The sequence below is a fragment of the Gorilla gorilla genome, chromosome 18, assembly GCF_029281585.2.
Source record: "Gorilla gorilla gorilla isolate KB3781 chromosome 18, NHGRI_mGorGor1-v2.1_pri, whole genome shotgun sequence".
Classification (NCBI taxonomy): Eukaryota; Metazoa; Chordata; class Mammalia; order Primates; family Hominidae; genus Gorilla; species Gorilla gorilla.
The window spans coordinates 32,872,245-32,885,023 of record NC_073242.2 but is presented as its reverse complement, the minus strand read 5'-3'; the positions used below and the strand labels follow the sequence as shown (position 1 = coordinate 32,885,023).

General features: G+C 44.5%; 1 non-coding gene across 1 annotated transcript; it reads left to right on the top strand.

The window, feature by feature from the left end:
- The first annotated feature begins 12,707 nt into the window (after positions 1–12,707).
- Positions 12,708–12,779, top strand: TRNAT-CGU (transfer RNA threonine (anticodon CGU)). Its single transcript has one exon. It is a non-coding gene; the product is annotated as a tRNA-Thr (tRNA).

Genomic DNA, 12,779 nt, shown 5'->3' with positions numbered 1-12,779 from the left:
AAGAGTTATCTCTAAGGGACAGGAAACAAGGTGAACTCTACTGTTGCCCAGAGAAGTCAGGTAGAGCCAGTGGATTCCTAAGTTGGCAGCCAGGGCAATGAATCCAGGAGGCCAAGACAGCTTGAGTTTGTAGCACATAATGCTAGAGAAGAGAGCTACATTGAGAAAACTCTGGAAATCTACAGAGGGTCTCTTTTAGTATTCAGCAGAGCACTGACAGGTATATGGGTGTAAACACACTACACATGGCCTGGGAAAGAACAACCCCCAAAATTACAGGTAACAGCTCCCAGTACTCATACAGTGCTGGGAATAGTGCCTGTTGCCACCAGCCAAGCTGAAAACTCATAATGCAAGGGACATTAGAAGTATTCAAGAAAATCCTTCCCCAGCATTGAGGATTATAGACTAATCTCTGCTCCAGATCCATCTAACAAATACAAGCAAAAAATATGACATATTTAATAAGATTAATTAATTATAACCAACCAGGAAGTTGTTTTAAAAAAGAATTATTAAAGGCAGAAGTTGTTTAGAAAAAAAAACTGACAGAAATGTCAGTTTGCAGACAAGGACATTAAAACCATTATAACTGAATTCCATATGATCAAAAAGTTCAGTAGAAACAAAAACATAGGAGTTTTTTAATACATTGAACGTCAGATGAAAACTACAATGTCTGGAGATGAAAAATGCACTGACTGAGAATGGAAAATGATACATCACAGAAAAAATATGTCTCTGGTGAGAGACATATGGTGACAGAGTAGGCTGTAGCGTATTCTATCAGTAATTTGAGTCCCTTGAGTGGAGAAACAGAAAGACATTTGCAGAATATTAGATCAATATACAAAAGTCAATTGTATTTTTATCTACTAGCAATTAATCAGGAGTTGAGATTTTTTAAATAGTGCCATTTATAATAGCATCAAAAATATGAAATATATGGGATAGATCTGACAAAAGATATGAAAGGTCTGTATACTAAAAACTACAAAACACTTTACAGAGAAATTGAAAACCTAAGTAAATAAAGAGATATATAATGTCCAGGCATTGGAAAACTCAATATTGCCAATATGTCAATTCTCCCCAAATTGATCTACAGATTTAACGCAGTTGCAATCGAAATGCCAACAGGTTTTTTGTAGAAATTGTCACCAGATACTAAAATTCATATGAAAATGATGAAGAAATAGAATAGTCAAAAAGAGGAACAGGCCAGGCACCGTGGCTCACATCTGTAATCCCAACACTTTTGAGAGGCCAAGGCGGGCAGATCATGAGGTCAGGAGATCGAGACCATCCTGGCCAACATGGCGAAACCCTGTCTCTACTAAAAATACAAAACAATTAGCTGGGTGTGGTGACGCACAGCTGTAATCCCAGCTACTTGGGAGGCTGAGGCAGGAGAATCCCTTGAACCCGGGAGGCGGAGACTGCAGTGAGCCAAGATCGCACTACTGCACTCCAGCGTGGCGACAGTGAGACTCAAAAAAACAAAAAACAAAAAAAAAAAAGGAGGAACAAAGAGTTGGAAGACTAATGCCACCTCATTTCAAGACTTAAGCTACATCGGCCAGGCACGGTGGCTCATGCCTGTAATCCCAGCACTTTGGGAGGCTGAGGCAGGAGGATCACTTGAGGTCAGGAGTTCAAAACCAGCCTGGCCAACATGGTGAAACCCCATCTCTACTAAAAATACAAAACAGCCGGGCATGGTGGCACACGCTTCTAATCCCAGCTACTTGGGAGGCTGAGGCAGGAGAACTGCTTGAAGCCAGGAGGTGGAGGTTGCAGTGAGCCAAGATCACACCACTGCACTCTAGCCTAGCCAACACAGCAAAACTCCGTCTCAGGAAAAAAAAAAAAAAAAAAAAAAAAGACAAGCTACATTAAGACAGTAAAGATAGACAAATAGATCAATAGGACAAAATGGAGTCAAGAAAGAGACCCAGGCATATATGGACAACTTATTTTCAACAAAGGTGCAAAGGCAATTCAGTGGAGGAAGTATGGTCTATTCAACAAAAGATACTGAAACAAATGGATATCTATATCCAAAAAGGTGGACTTCAATCCATAACTCATATCATATACCAAATTTACTCTGAATGAGTCATAGACCTAAAATCTAAAACTATAAAATTTGTAGAGGAAAAACATTTGTGACTTTGAGTTAGAGATTTCTTAGCTATAACAAAAAAAGAATGATCCATAAAAGAAAAAGTTAATAATTTGATTTAATCAAAATTTAAAACTTTTGCTCTTTAAAGGACACTGTTAAAAGATTAAAAAGAGCCACAGACTGGGACAAAATACTTGGAAATCATATCTGATAAAGGATTTATATTCAGAATACATCAAGAATCTCACTGGTCTGAGTGCAATTTACAACCAATTGATCACAACCAGTTATACATTTCTTTGTTCCTTCTCCATTCTCACTGCTTCACTTGGCTAACCTTAAAAACAAAAAACAACAAAATTCCACATTTTCATAATTTAAAATCCCAATAAAAAATGCATGGAACAGAAACTTCACCAAAGACAACAAATGAATGCCAAATAAACAAACACATGAAAGAATGCTCAACATCTTAGTACTAGAGAAACACAAATTGGCCGGGCACAGTGGCTCACACCTGTAATCCCAGCACTTTGGGAGGCCTAGGTGGGCAGATCACCTGAGTTCAGGAGTTCAAGACCAGCCTAGCCAACATGGTGAAACCCACTCTCTACTAAAAATACAAAAATTAGCCAGGGGCGCCAGTGGGCACCTGTAATCCCAGCTTCTCAGGAGACTGAGGCAAGAGAAACACTTCAACCCAGGAGGCAGAGGTTGCAGTGAACTGAGATCATGCCACTGCACTCCAGCCTGTGCAACAGAGTGAGACTCCGTCTCAAAAAAAATAGAGAAATGCAAATTAAAATCACAATGCAATACCATTACACGCCTATTAGAATGACTAAAAGTAAAAAGACTGACCACACCAAGTGTTGGCGAGGATATGGGGGAACTGAACTCTCCTCCACTGGTGGTGGAAATGTAAAACGGTGCAGCCACTTGGGGAAACAGTTTGTCAGTTTCTTAAAAAGATAAACATATGACCCATGGATTCTACTCCTGTGTATGTATCTAAAAGCAATGAACACATATGTCTGTTCAAAGGTTTATACACAAATGTTCACAGTAGTTTTGTTTGTAATAGCCAAAAACCAGAAACAACTCAAATGTCCATACCACTCAACAACAACAAGGAATGAATTCTTGGTACACAATAATGTACAATACAGGTGAGTCTCAGTTATGCCGAGGGAAAGAAGCCAGGAAAAAAGAGCACATACTGTTTGATTCCATTTACATACAATTCCAGGATGTGGGCCAAGTACGGTGGCTCACGCCTGTAATCCCAGCACTTTCAGAGGCCAAGGTGGGCAGATCACCTGAGGTCAGGAGTTTGAGAAAGCCTGACCAACATGGTGAAACCCCATCTCTACTAAAAATACAAAAATTAGCCTGGCATGGTGGCTCATGCCTGTAATCTCAGCACCTTGGGAGGCCGAGGCAGGTGGATTACTTGAGGTCAGGAGTTTAAGACCACCCTGGCTAACATGGCAAAATCCCATCTGTACTAAAATAAAAATTAGTGGGGCCCCTGTAATCCCTGCTGCTCAGGAGGCTGAGGCAGGAGAATCACTTGAACCCAGGAGGCAGAGGTTGCAGCAAGCTGAGATCTTGCAGCAAGCTGAGATCTTGCCACTGTACTCCAGCCTGGGTGACAGAGCAAGACTCCGTCCCAAAAAAAATCAAAATTAGTTTGTTAGTGCAAACTAACATATGGTGACAGAAAGCAGAATGGCAGTTGTTAGGGGTGGGAGGGAAGGATGACAAAAGGACATGAAGAAGCAATGCAAACAACTCAATTTGAAGAAAAAAAAAAAAAAGACCACCTAGATTTCTATAGGTGCTTCTACCTGGATGGAAATAGTACCTTTTATTTGAGATAGGATGAGGTCTGGCTACAGTATTTATACTTTCTCTAAGTATTTTCCCTTGAGGTGTTTTTTTTTTTTTTTTTTTTTTCCATTTTTTTGAGACAGGGTCTCTCTCTGTCACCCAGTCTGGAGTGTGGTGGCACCATCATGGCTCACTGCAGCCTCAGCTTCCCGGGCTCAAGTGATCCTCCCACCTCAGCCTCCCGAGTAGCTGGGACTACAGGCGCATGCCACCACACCCAGCTAATTTGTGTATTTTTGTAGAGACAAGTTTTCACCACGTTGCCTAGGCTGGTCTCAAACTCCTGGGCTCAAGCGATCCTCCTGCCTTGGCCTCCCAAAGTGCTGGGATTACAGGTGTGAGACACTGTGCCCCACCTATTTTTAAAGATAGCAGAGGATTAAATGATACTAATATACCATAACAAATGGGAAATATGCAGAGGTAAACACCAGAGAAAACCCATTTAGACTTCCAGGGCAATAAACTAGCATCCAACAAACAGCTACAAAGACAGAAAATGTCGGAAGAATGACAGCATTTTAAGTACCGTGGAAAAGAACAATGAGATGTTTCCGAAAAAATGTTATTCACGTTTCCATCAAGAAATCCTAATGTGTCCATAATGGAAAAAGGAAGAACATAAAGGTCACATTTCATGTTTGACACTTTTACACCTGAGTTTTACATGAACATTTACAGTTTTACAGCACTAAAGCAAAGCTGCAAGAGAAAAACACAAAAGGTATGTTTGGCTCAGTAAGTAAATTCATCACACTTTGCTCTCATTTCCTTCCACCCATTTATCTTTTCAAGTTGCCAAGAACAGCACTGGGAATAATCACCTCCCACACCAAAAGCTGAGGAGATGATAATTGGTGTCTGATGACAGGAGATGACATTTTTAAATAGTCACTTTAAACTTCATAACATAGATCCCATCCTTAACCACATATATACTGCTTGAGTGTGTATCTGGAAGGTGGCCCAAGAGTAAGCATAAGTTCACAAAAACACTGTACTGGTTTTAAAAATTGCACCAGGCCAGGCACAGTGGCTCACACCTATAATCCCAGCACTCTGGGAAGCTGAGGTGGGCAAACCACTTGAGGTCAGGAGTGGGAGACCAGCCTGGCCAACATGGTAAAACCCTGTCTCTACTAAAAATACAAAAACTAGCTGGGCCTGGTGGTGCGCGCCTGTAATCCCCAGCTACTCTGGAGGCTGAGGCAGGAGAATTGCTTGAACCTGGGAAATGGAGATTGCAGAGCCAAGCTTGCACCACTGCACTCCAGCCTGGGTGACACAGTGAGACTTCGTCTCTAAAAAAAAATGCAATCCAGAAGATTGTGTCATTTATGTACCAGGGATCTTAAAATCCAAGGTCTAGGAAAAGGTCACTATCAAAATCGCTTCCTGGATAATGTGAGTAAAGGTCTGAGTTTTTGAAATGTATAATATGAATAAACATAAAGGGAAATAAATGATTATTTCCTATTTTGAAAAATGCATACCATCTATCATTCATCATGTGAGATTCTCCTACTACTTTATAGAAAGTAGCAACATATGTGAAGGAACTAATTTTGGACATTTACATATTATATCTTACAAGCTCATAACACTAAAAAGAACCAAAGGAATTTGGTTTGATACCAGTACACTCCAACCCATAACATGCATCTCAAGCAGCTGGGTAAACGTTGGCCACGTTGTTACACAAAGGGTGAGGCTGATTATTTCTACCTCCTCTCAACTAACTCCACACAAAGCTAAAAAATGAGAGAGACTTGAGCAAAAGCAAACATCACTCCTGGAGTCCAGTGGGACCGATGGCCAGCTCACTCACCAGTAAGCAGATATTTTTAGTAGATAAGGCTGGTAAAATACAACACAGAGAGGTCATCTTAGGAAAGTAATGGACCTTATATCCATGGCCAAGAGCTCTACATGTGTGCATGAGGGACAAGTACAACAACGCAAGAGAAGCTGTAATGAAGAAAAATCGGAAACAACCTAGGTGGCCAGCAATAGGGGAATAATAATTATTATTATTTTTATTTGAGATGGAGTTTTACTCTTGTCACCCAGGCTGGAGTGCAGTGGCGTGATCCTGGCTCACCACAACCTCCACCTCCCAGGTGTAGGCGATTCTCCTGCCTCAGCCTCCTAAACAGCTGGGATTACAGGCACGTACCACCACACCCAGCTAATTTTGTATTTTGAGTAGAGAAACAGGGTTTTACCGTGTTGGACAGGCTGGTCTCAAACTCCTGACCTCAGGTGACCAGCCCACCTCAGCCTCCTAAAGTGCTGGGACTACAGGAGTGAGCTACAGCAACCAGCGGGGAATTATAAAAACTGTGGTGCAGTCACCTAGTAGATTAGAATGGGGCAAATAAGGAATGAGCTAGAGCCACAGGGAATGTGGCTAAATAAAGCTCCAGTGGTCTGTAGAATCCAAAATATGTACACTAAAAAATGTATATGTCCGGGCACCGTGGTTCACTCCTGTAATCCAAGCAGGAGGGTAGATCACCTAAGGTCAGGAGTTTGAGACCAGCCTGCCCAACATGGCGAAACCCCGCCTCTACTAAAAACATAAAAATTAGCCAGGCATGGTGGCGCACGCCTGTAATCCCAGCTATTCAGGAGGCTGAGGCAGGGACAATCACTTGAACCCAGGAGACGGAGGTTGCAGTGAGCCGAGATCTCACCACTGCACTCCAGCCTGGGCAACAGAGCAAGGCTCTGTCTCAAAAAAAAAAAAAAAAAAAAAGTGTACAATATGATACCATTTGTGGGGAGAAAAATCCTACCCAAAACTCTATTTCCTATGGATAAATAGATATCAACACGAAAGCAAAGGAAAAGATATGTAATGATTCCAAGTAAACTCCTGACAGTGGTCAACCTTGAAAAAGAGGAGGAGGAAGGAGGGAAGAAAGGAACTTAGAGCTGGGAGGGTGGGGGCCCTCTGCTCCATGCAGGAAGAATGATAAGAGAAATAGCAATTTTGTTCTTTCACTGTCTACTGCTTCTTATATAGATCGACCCATTGTCTACTCTGCATGCTAATGTTGTAGCTCAGATAATCTGGTTGACCTTTTTAGAGCTTATCTGGGGGGAAAAAAAGGAAAGGGAAAAAAGAACAAAACTTTTTATTATTCATAGCTGCCAACTTGATCTTGTTCTGGCTCTGGAACGAACCAATTTAAACAGATACTTTCCAAGGTTAGAGAGGTTCAAAGATTGATTTGATGAGGTGATACCAGGGCATCCTGTACAACTGTAATTTCTGTGCAGGAAAAAAATCTACTTTTCATCCCTATAACATTTTGTGTGTGGTTGCCATTATTTGTTAAGGGTGTTGAAATAATCATCATCACCTCTCTTTTCAAGCCAGAAGATTTTTGGTTACACAGACCACACATCTTGCTGCATTCTGCCAGTGCTGACACAATTCCCACATGTGGCAGGGATTTTCACTTGGACAGACTGTTAAGAGGTGAATACAGTTACCATAATCATTCCAACTACTCCTCCACTGAAAAAAAAATCACAGGAAACTCACATAATTAAATTCCAAAGAAATGAATTCAGAATTAAAGACTCACAGGCATCAGCATCAAACAATGGGGAAATGAAATATTCATGGATAGGAAGATTCCATACTGTTAAGTCATCCATTTCCCCCAAATTCATCTGTAGATTCAACGCGTTCCCAATCAAAATCCCAGAAGGCATTTTATAGAAACTGATGAGCCGATTCCAGGAATTATATGGAAATGCAAAGGATCTATTATAGGCAAAACAATTTTGTAAAAGAAAAACAAAGTGGAAGGATTTACAATACTTGATTTTGTACCCACTATAAATATACAATAATCAAGACTGGTGGTAATTGCCATAAAGACGGACATATGGATCAACAGAACAGAATAAAAAGACCAAAAATAGACCACACAGACACAGTTCATTGAATTTTAACCAAGGTACCCAGGCAATTCAATGGGGAGAGGGTAATCATTTCAACAAATGGTGCTGAGGCCCAGCACGGTGGCTCACACCTGTAATCCTAGCACTTTGGGAGACCAAGGCAGGAGGATCACTTGAGCCCAGGAGTTCAAGACCAGCCCAGGCAACATAGCAAGACCCCCCCCTCCACCCCCGACATCTACAAAAGAATTTTAAAATTAGGGCCAGGCGAGGTGGCTCAGGCCTGTAATCCCAGCACTTTGGGAGGCTGAGGTGGGCGGATCACTTGAGGTCAGGAGTTCAAGACCAGCGTGGTCAACATGGTGAAACAGCATCTCTATTAGAAATACAAAAATTAGCCGGGCCCACGTGGTGGCACATGCCTGTAATCCCAGCTACCCGGGAGGCTGAGGCAGGAGAATCCTTGAACCTGGGAGGCAGAGTTTGCAAGTGAGCCAAGATCATACCACTGCACTTCAGCCTGTGTGACAGAACAAGACTCCGTCTCGAAAAATAAATAAAAATTAAAAATTAGCCCGGTAGGCATGGTGGCATGTGCCTATAGTCCCAACTACTCAGGAGGCTGAGGCAGGAGGACCAGTTGAGCCAAGGGCTGAATCAGGAGAATCACTTGAGCCCAGGAGTTAGAGACTGCAGCAAGCTATGATCATGCCATTGCACTCCAGCCTGAGTGACAGAGCAAGACCTTGCCTCTTTAAAAAACAAAAAGAACCCTGCCCATCCCTCACAACACAGGGCCCCTGCCTCAAGGAGCTGGGATACTGTGAGTAGCTAAGTGTGCTTTCTTTAGGTAAAATCTTTATTTAGGGTGTTAGTAAAAAGCCCGCTGTCATGACCTCAGATGACCTAAATATCCAAGCCTGAGGGTTTTTTCTCTTCCACAAGCAAACGAATTTCTCCAGGAATACTTTAAAGCAGTGCTTCCCAAAGTGAGGCCCTGGACCAGCTGCAGCAGCATTAACTGGGAACTTAGAAAGGCAGCTCTGCGGACCCAGCCCAGACTAACTGAATCAGCCTGCATTTTCATGAAATCTGCAGGTGCCACCCAGCCACCACCAAGGCTTACTGAGATAACGCAGGTGCCAGCCCCTCACAGGCCAGGAAGAGCCTCTGTTGCCCACCCTCACTCTGTGGAGGGCAGCAGGCACCAGGCACACAAGGTGAGCCAGGATGGAGGAGCTGGGGGAAGCCCAGGTCCTCCCTGGAGCCAGAAAGTGTCTTGGAGACATTGCCATTGAATTGTTCAGAAACAATTTTTCAGACACCCACGGCTGTAGCTAAACCACTTTAGATAGATATTGTATCTCGGTGGGGCTCAGGTTAATCAGGCACCATCAGGAAGGGAGAGAGGAAGTAAAAAGGCATTCAGCCTTCTAAGACCCTCAGGAGGTCTTTTTGAAAATCTAATAACGGCTGGGCGCGGTGGCTTATGCCTGTAATCCCAGCACATTGGGAGGCTGAGTCAGGTGGATCACGAGGTCAGGAGCTCAAGACTGGCCTAACATGGTGAAACCCCGTCTCTACTAAAAATACAAAAATTAGCCAGGCGTGGTGGCACGCACCTGTAATCTCAGCTACTCAGGAGACTGAGGCAGGAGAATCACTTGAACCCGGGAGGCGGAGGTTGCAGCGAGCTGAGATTGCACCACTGCACTCCAGCCTGGGTGACAGAGCAAGACTGTCTCAAAACTAAAACAAAAACCCCGATAAATTGTGACATCCCTCTTCCAGGAAAACTATATACGCACTTTATATATACTTTTGGGGAAGTCACACGTTTCCTGGGCGTGAGTGCATGGGCTCAGGTTAAGAAATTTTTGAGACAGTCTCACTCCATCTCTGCTCACTGCAACTTCCGCTTCCTGGGTTCAAGCGATTCTCCTGCCTCAGCCTCCGGAGAAGCTAGGACTATAGGCATGTGCCACCACACCCAGCTAACTTTTTGTATTTTAGTAGAGACGTGGTTTCACCATGTTGCCCAGGCTGGTCTTGAACTCCTGAGCTCAGTCTACCCAACTGGGCCTCCCAAAGTTCTAGGATTACAGGCATGAGCCACCTCCGGCCTAAGAATTTCTACTTTACAGACAGGCACAGGGAAATAGAGGTGCCAGAAAAAGCCAAAAAAGATTAAAGACATATATATGTATATATATTTTGTTTGTTTCTAAAATAGAAAAGAGTGCCTAAGTTTCAACACAAAGGAAAAGTGGATGCTTATAAATTATTCAGATCTAGGCAACTTAATTATACAGAAGAAACAGAAAGATCAAAAGTATTCCATCATGGCACTTGGCTTTGTCACCAGATCAATTCTGACATTTTCTCACTTAAAACACCGCCTTTCTAGTCCCTTGAAACCACCCTCTGCTTCAGCCAACCCTAGTTTCTCGCCCTAGCATTTGGGAGGCCTGGGATTGGGTCACAGTTGTGTGACAACAGGACCTCACCTGGACCACAGACCCTGTCAGGGCACAGGCAATGTTTGCTTAAAGTTTCTCAGTAAGAGTGAACAATGGCCAATTCCTTATGACCGAGAAATGGAAGGTTTTGGCTTGATCACCAAAAGCCTTACTGAAAGTTCAGCACTGGGACATTTGTTGGTACAGTGGTTGGAGAGTCCCCAGAACCATGTGGAAGGGAATCTTACATGTTGGTACCTCCGACAATACTTGTTGAGGACATACCTCGTGCAGACGCCAGGGCCAGGACAGACACATCCACCCTCCAGGTATCTGTGATCTGGGGCTCCTCAGGTCTCCTTTTCACCTGCCAGATAAGTGGGCTTATCAGCCCAACACCTGCCACCTGTATGCTCTATTTTAGGCCTCACATAGGGTCAGAGGGCCCCCTGGCCCTGAGGATACAAAGGGCATCCCACCTGCCCATCAAGGTGCATACGCCCCCTTTCATGTGCCTGGGACACCTGAGGCTTTCAACTGCCTCCCTTCCCTCAGAAGACAAAGATTTTTAAAGTACCCATTAAAATCCAATTTCCATTCCACCTGCCAGTTAGTTTTGGACTCAATCCCCACGTGATTTTCCTTCATTTGCTAATTTCTTTTCATAAGCCTCTGCCACTTCTGCACAGTAAGTCTTCAACAACCCCACAAACACCTCCCCTCCCCTCAAAAAAAAGGATGGGGACAGTGGAGCCAGTATTATCATCTGCCATTCAGAAGCAATGCTTGGTAATGCACGTTTTCTGAACATGTTCTCCAAGTCTGTCTTTCTTTTAATTGGGGAGCTACCAGGTGACCTGCACTAAGAGCGCCACAGCACTCCAGGTGCAAGGCCTCAGGGTTCCAGTCCTAATGCCTGGAGGGAAAATTATGCATTTCCCACCCACCTGCCCAAACTTTGACATTTAAAGCATCTCTCTGGTATTTTTCAGCTTCCTATTTGCCTATACACCTGCATGGCAGGCTGTGGACGTTCTTAGTATAGGCCCCTATATACCCTACCGCATCACTGGTACCAGCAGGCAGAGACACACATAACAGAATGTTCTGTGAGCAAAACAAATCCTCCAGTCAACCTAATGCCCAGCTCCCAGCAACAGATTAAATCAATTGTAGCACAGCCACTCAATGGAAAACCATGTAGTTACTAGAGACTAAGGTAACCCACCCATGCATAATAATCCCATTAATTATAGTATATACTTTAGTATATATGATTTGCTATATGGTGTTAATATTACACAACACATTCATGAATAATAGAAATTGTTATATTTCTTAAACAATGCTATTAATTTTGATTAAACTGTATTACCTACCAAGAGCCATTGAATTAACACATCATACATTAATTCATGAAAACTCAAAGTGCGGAGAACAGTAAATCAGTCCGTTTGTGTGGAAATCAAAGGGCATGTTTGAATCTATAAATATGAGCGTGCACATTAAACTGTCAGGTGCCTTGGGGCTGACTTAGCCGGCAAGTCAGCAGGTCTGGGCGGGAGAGAAGTTGCATTTCTCACAAAATCCCAGGTGCTGCTGCTGGTCTTGGGACCAGGGACACATCCAGGCTAAACAGGTAAACTGGGGGAAGAAGAAACTTTCGGCTTTTTTTGTTTGCTTGTTTTTATTTTTTTCTTTTCTTTGAGACAAGGTCTCCCTCTGTCGCCCAGGCTGGTGTGCAGTGGCGCGATCTCGGCTCCCTGCAGCCCCGATCTCCTGGGCTCAAGCGATCCTTCCGCCCGGGCCAAAGCGCGGAGCTTCCAGAAGCTTTTATTTTCTAAATCTCACGCCTCCATTCAGCAACCCTGGCTGGGCGTGGGCTCCCTGCAAGGCGACGGTGGACGGCCCGCAGTCGGGCCGACAAGGAAACCTGCTACTATTCCTTGGCTTCCTGGGTGCCTCACTCTAGAGGGGAAACTGAGACTCCGAGTCGAGCCGTCCCGAAGCGCTACATCGCTGGCGGGGCTGGGATTCGAACCCGACTTCTGAGATACCGGCGGTGCCCCGCCCGCGGGACCCTCGGGACACCGCTCCAGCCGCGCCCCGGCTCCAGAGGTTCTCCAGCCCGCGGCAGGCGACAGAATCGCCGGCGGGTCCCCGAGCCCCCGAGCCCGCCGGCGCGCGCCCGTTGAAGCCCCGCCCCGCCGGCCGCAGCAGGGAGGGGGACGGTGCGAGCTCGTGCCCGCCGGGCGTGCGCACGGGAGCGGCGCCAGGATAGAGGTTCGCGAGGCCGCCATTGCAACGCAGGCGCGGTGGCCAAGTGGTAAGGCGTCGGTCTCGTAAACCGAAGATCACGGGTTCGAACCCCGTCCGTGCCT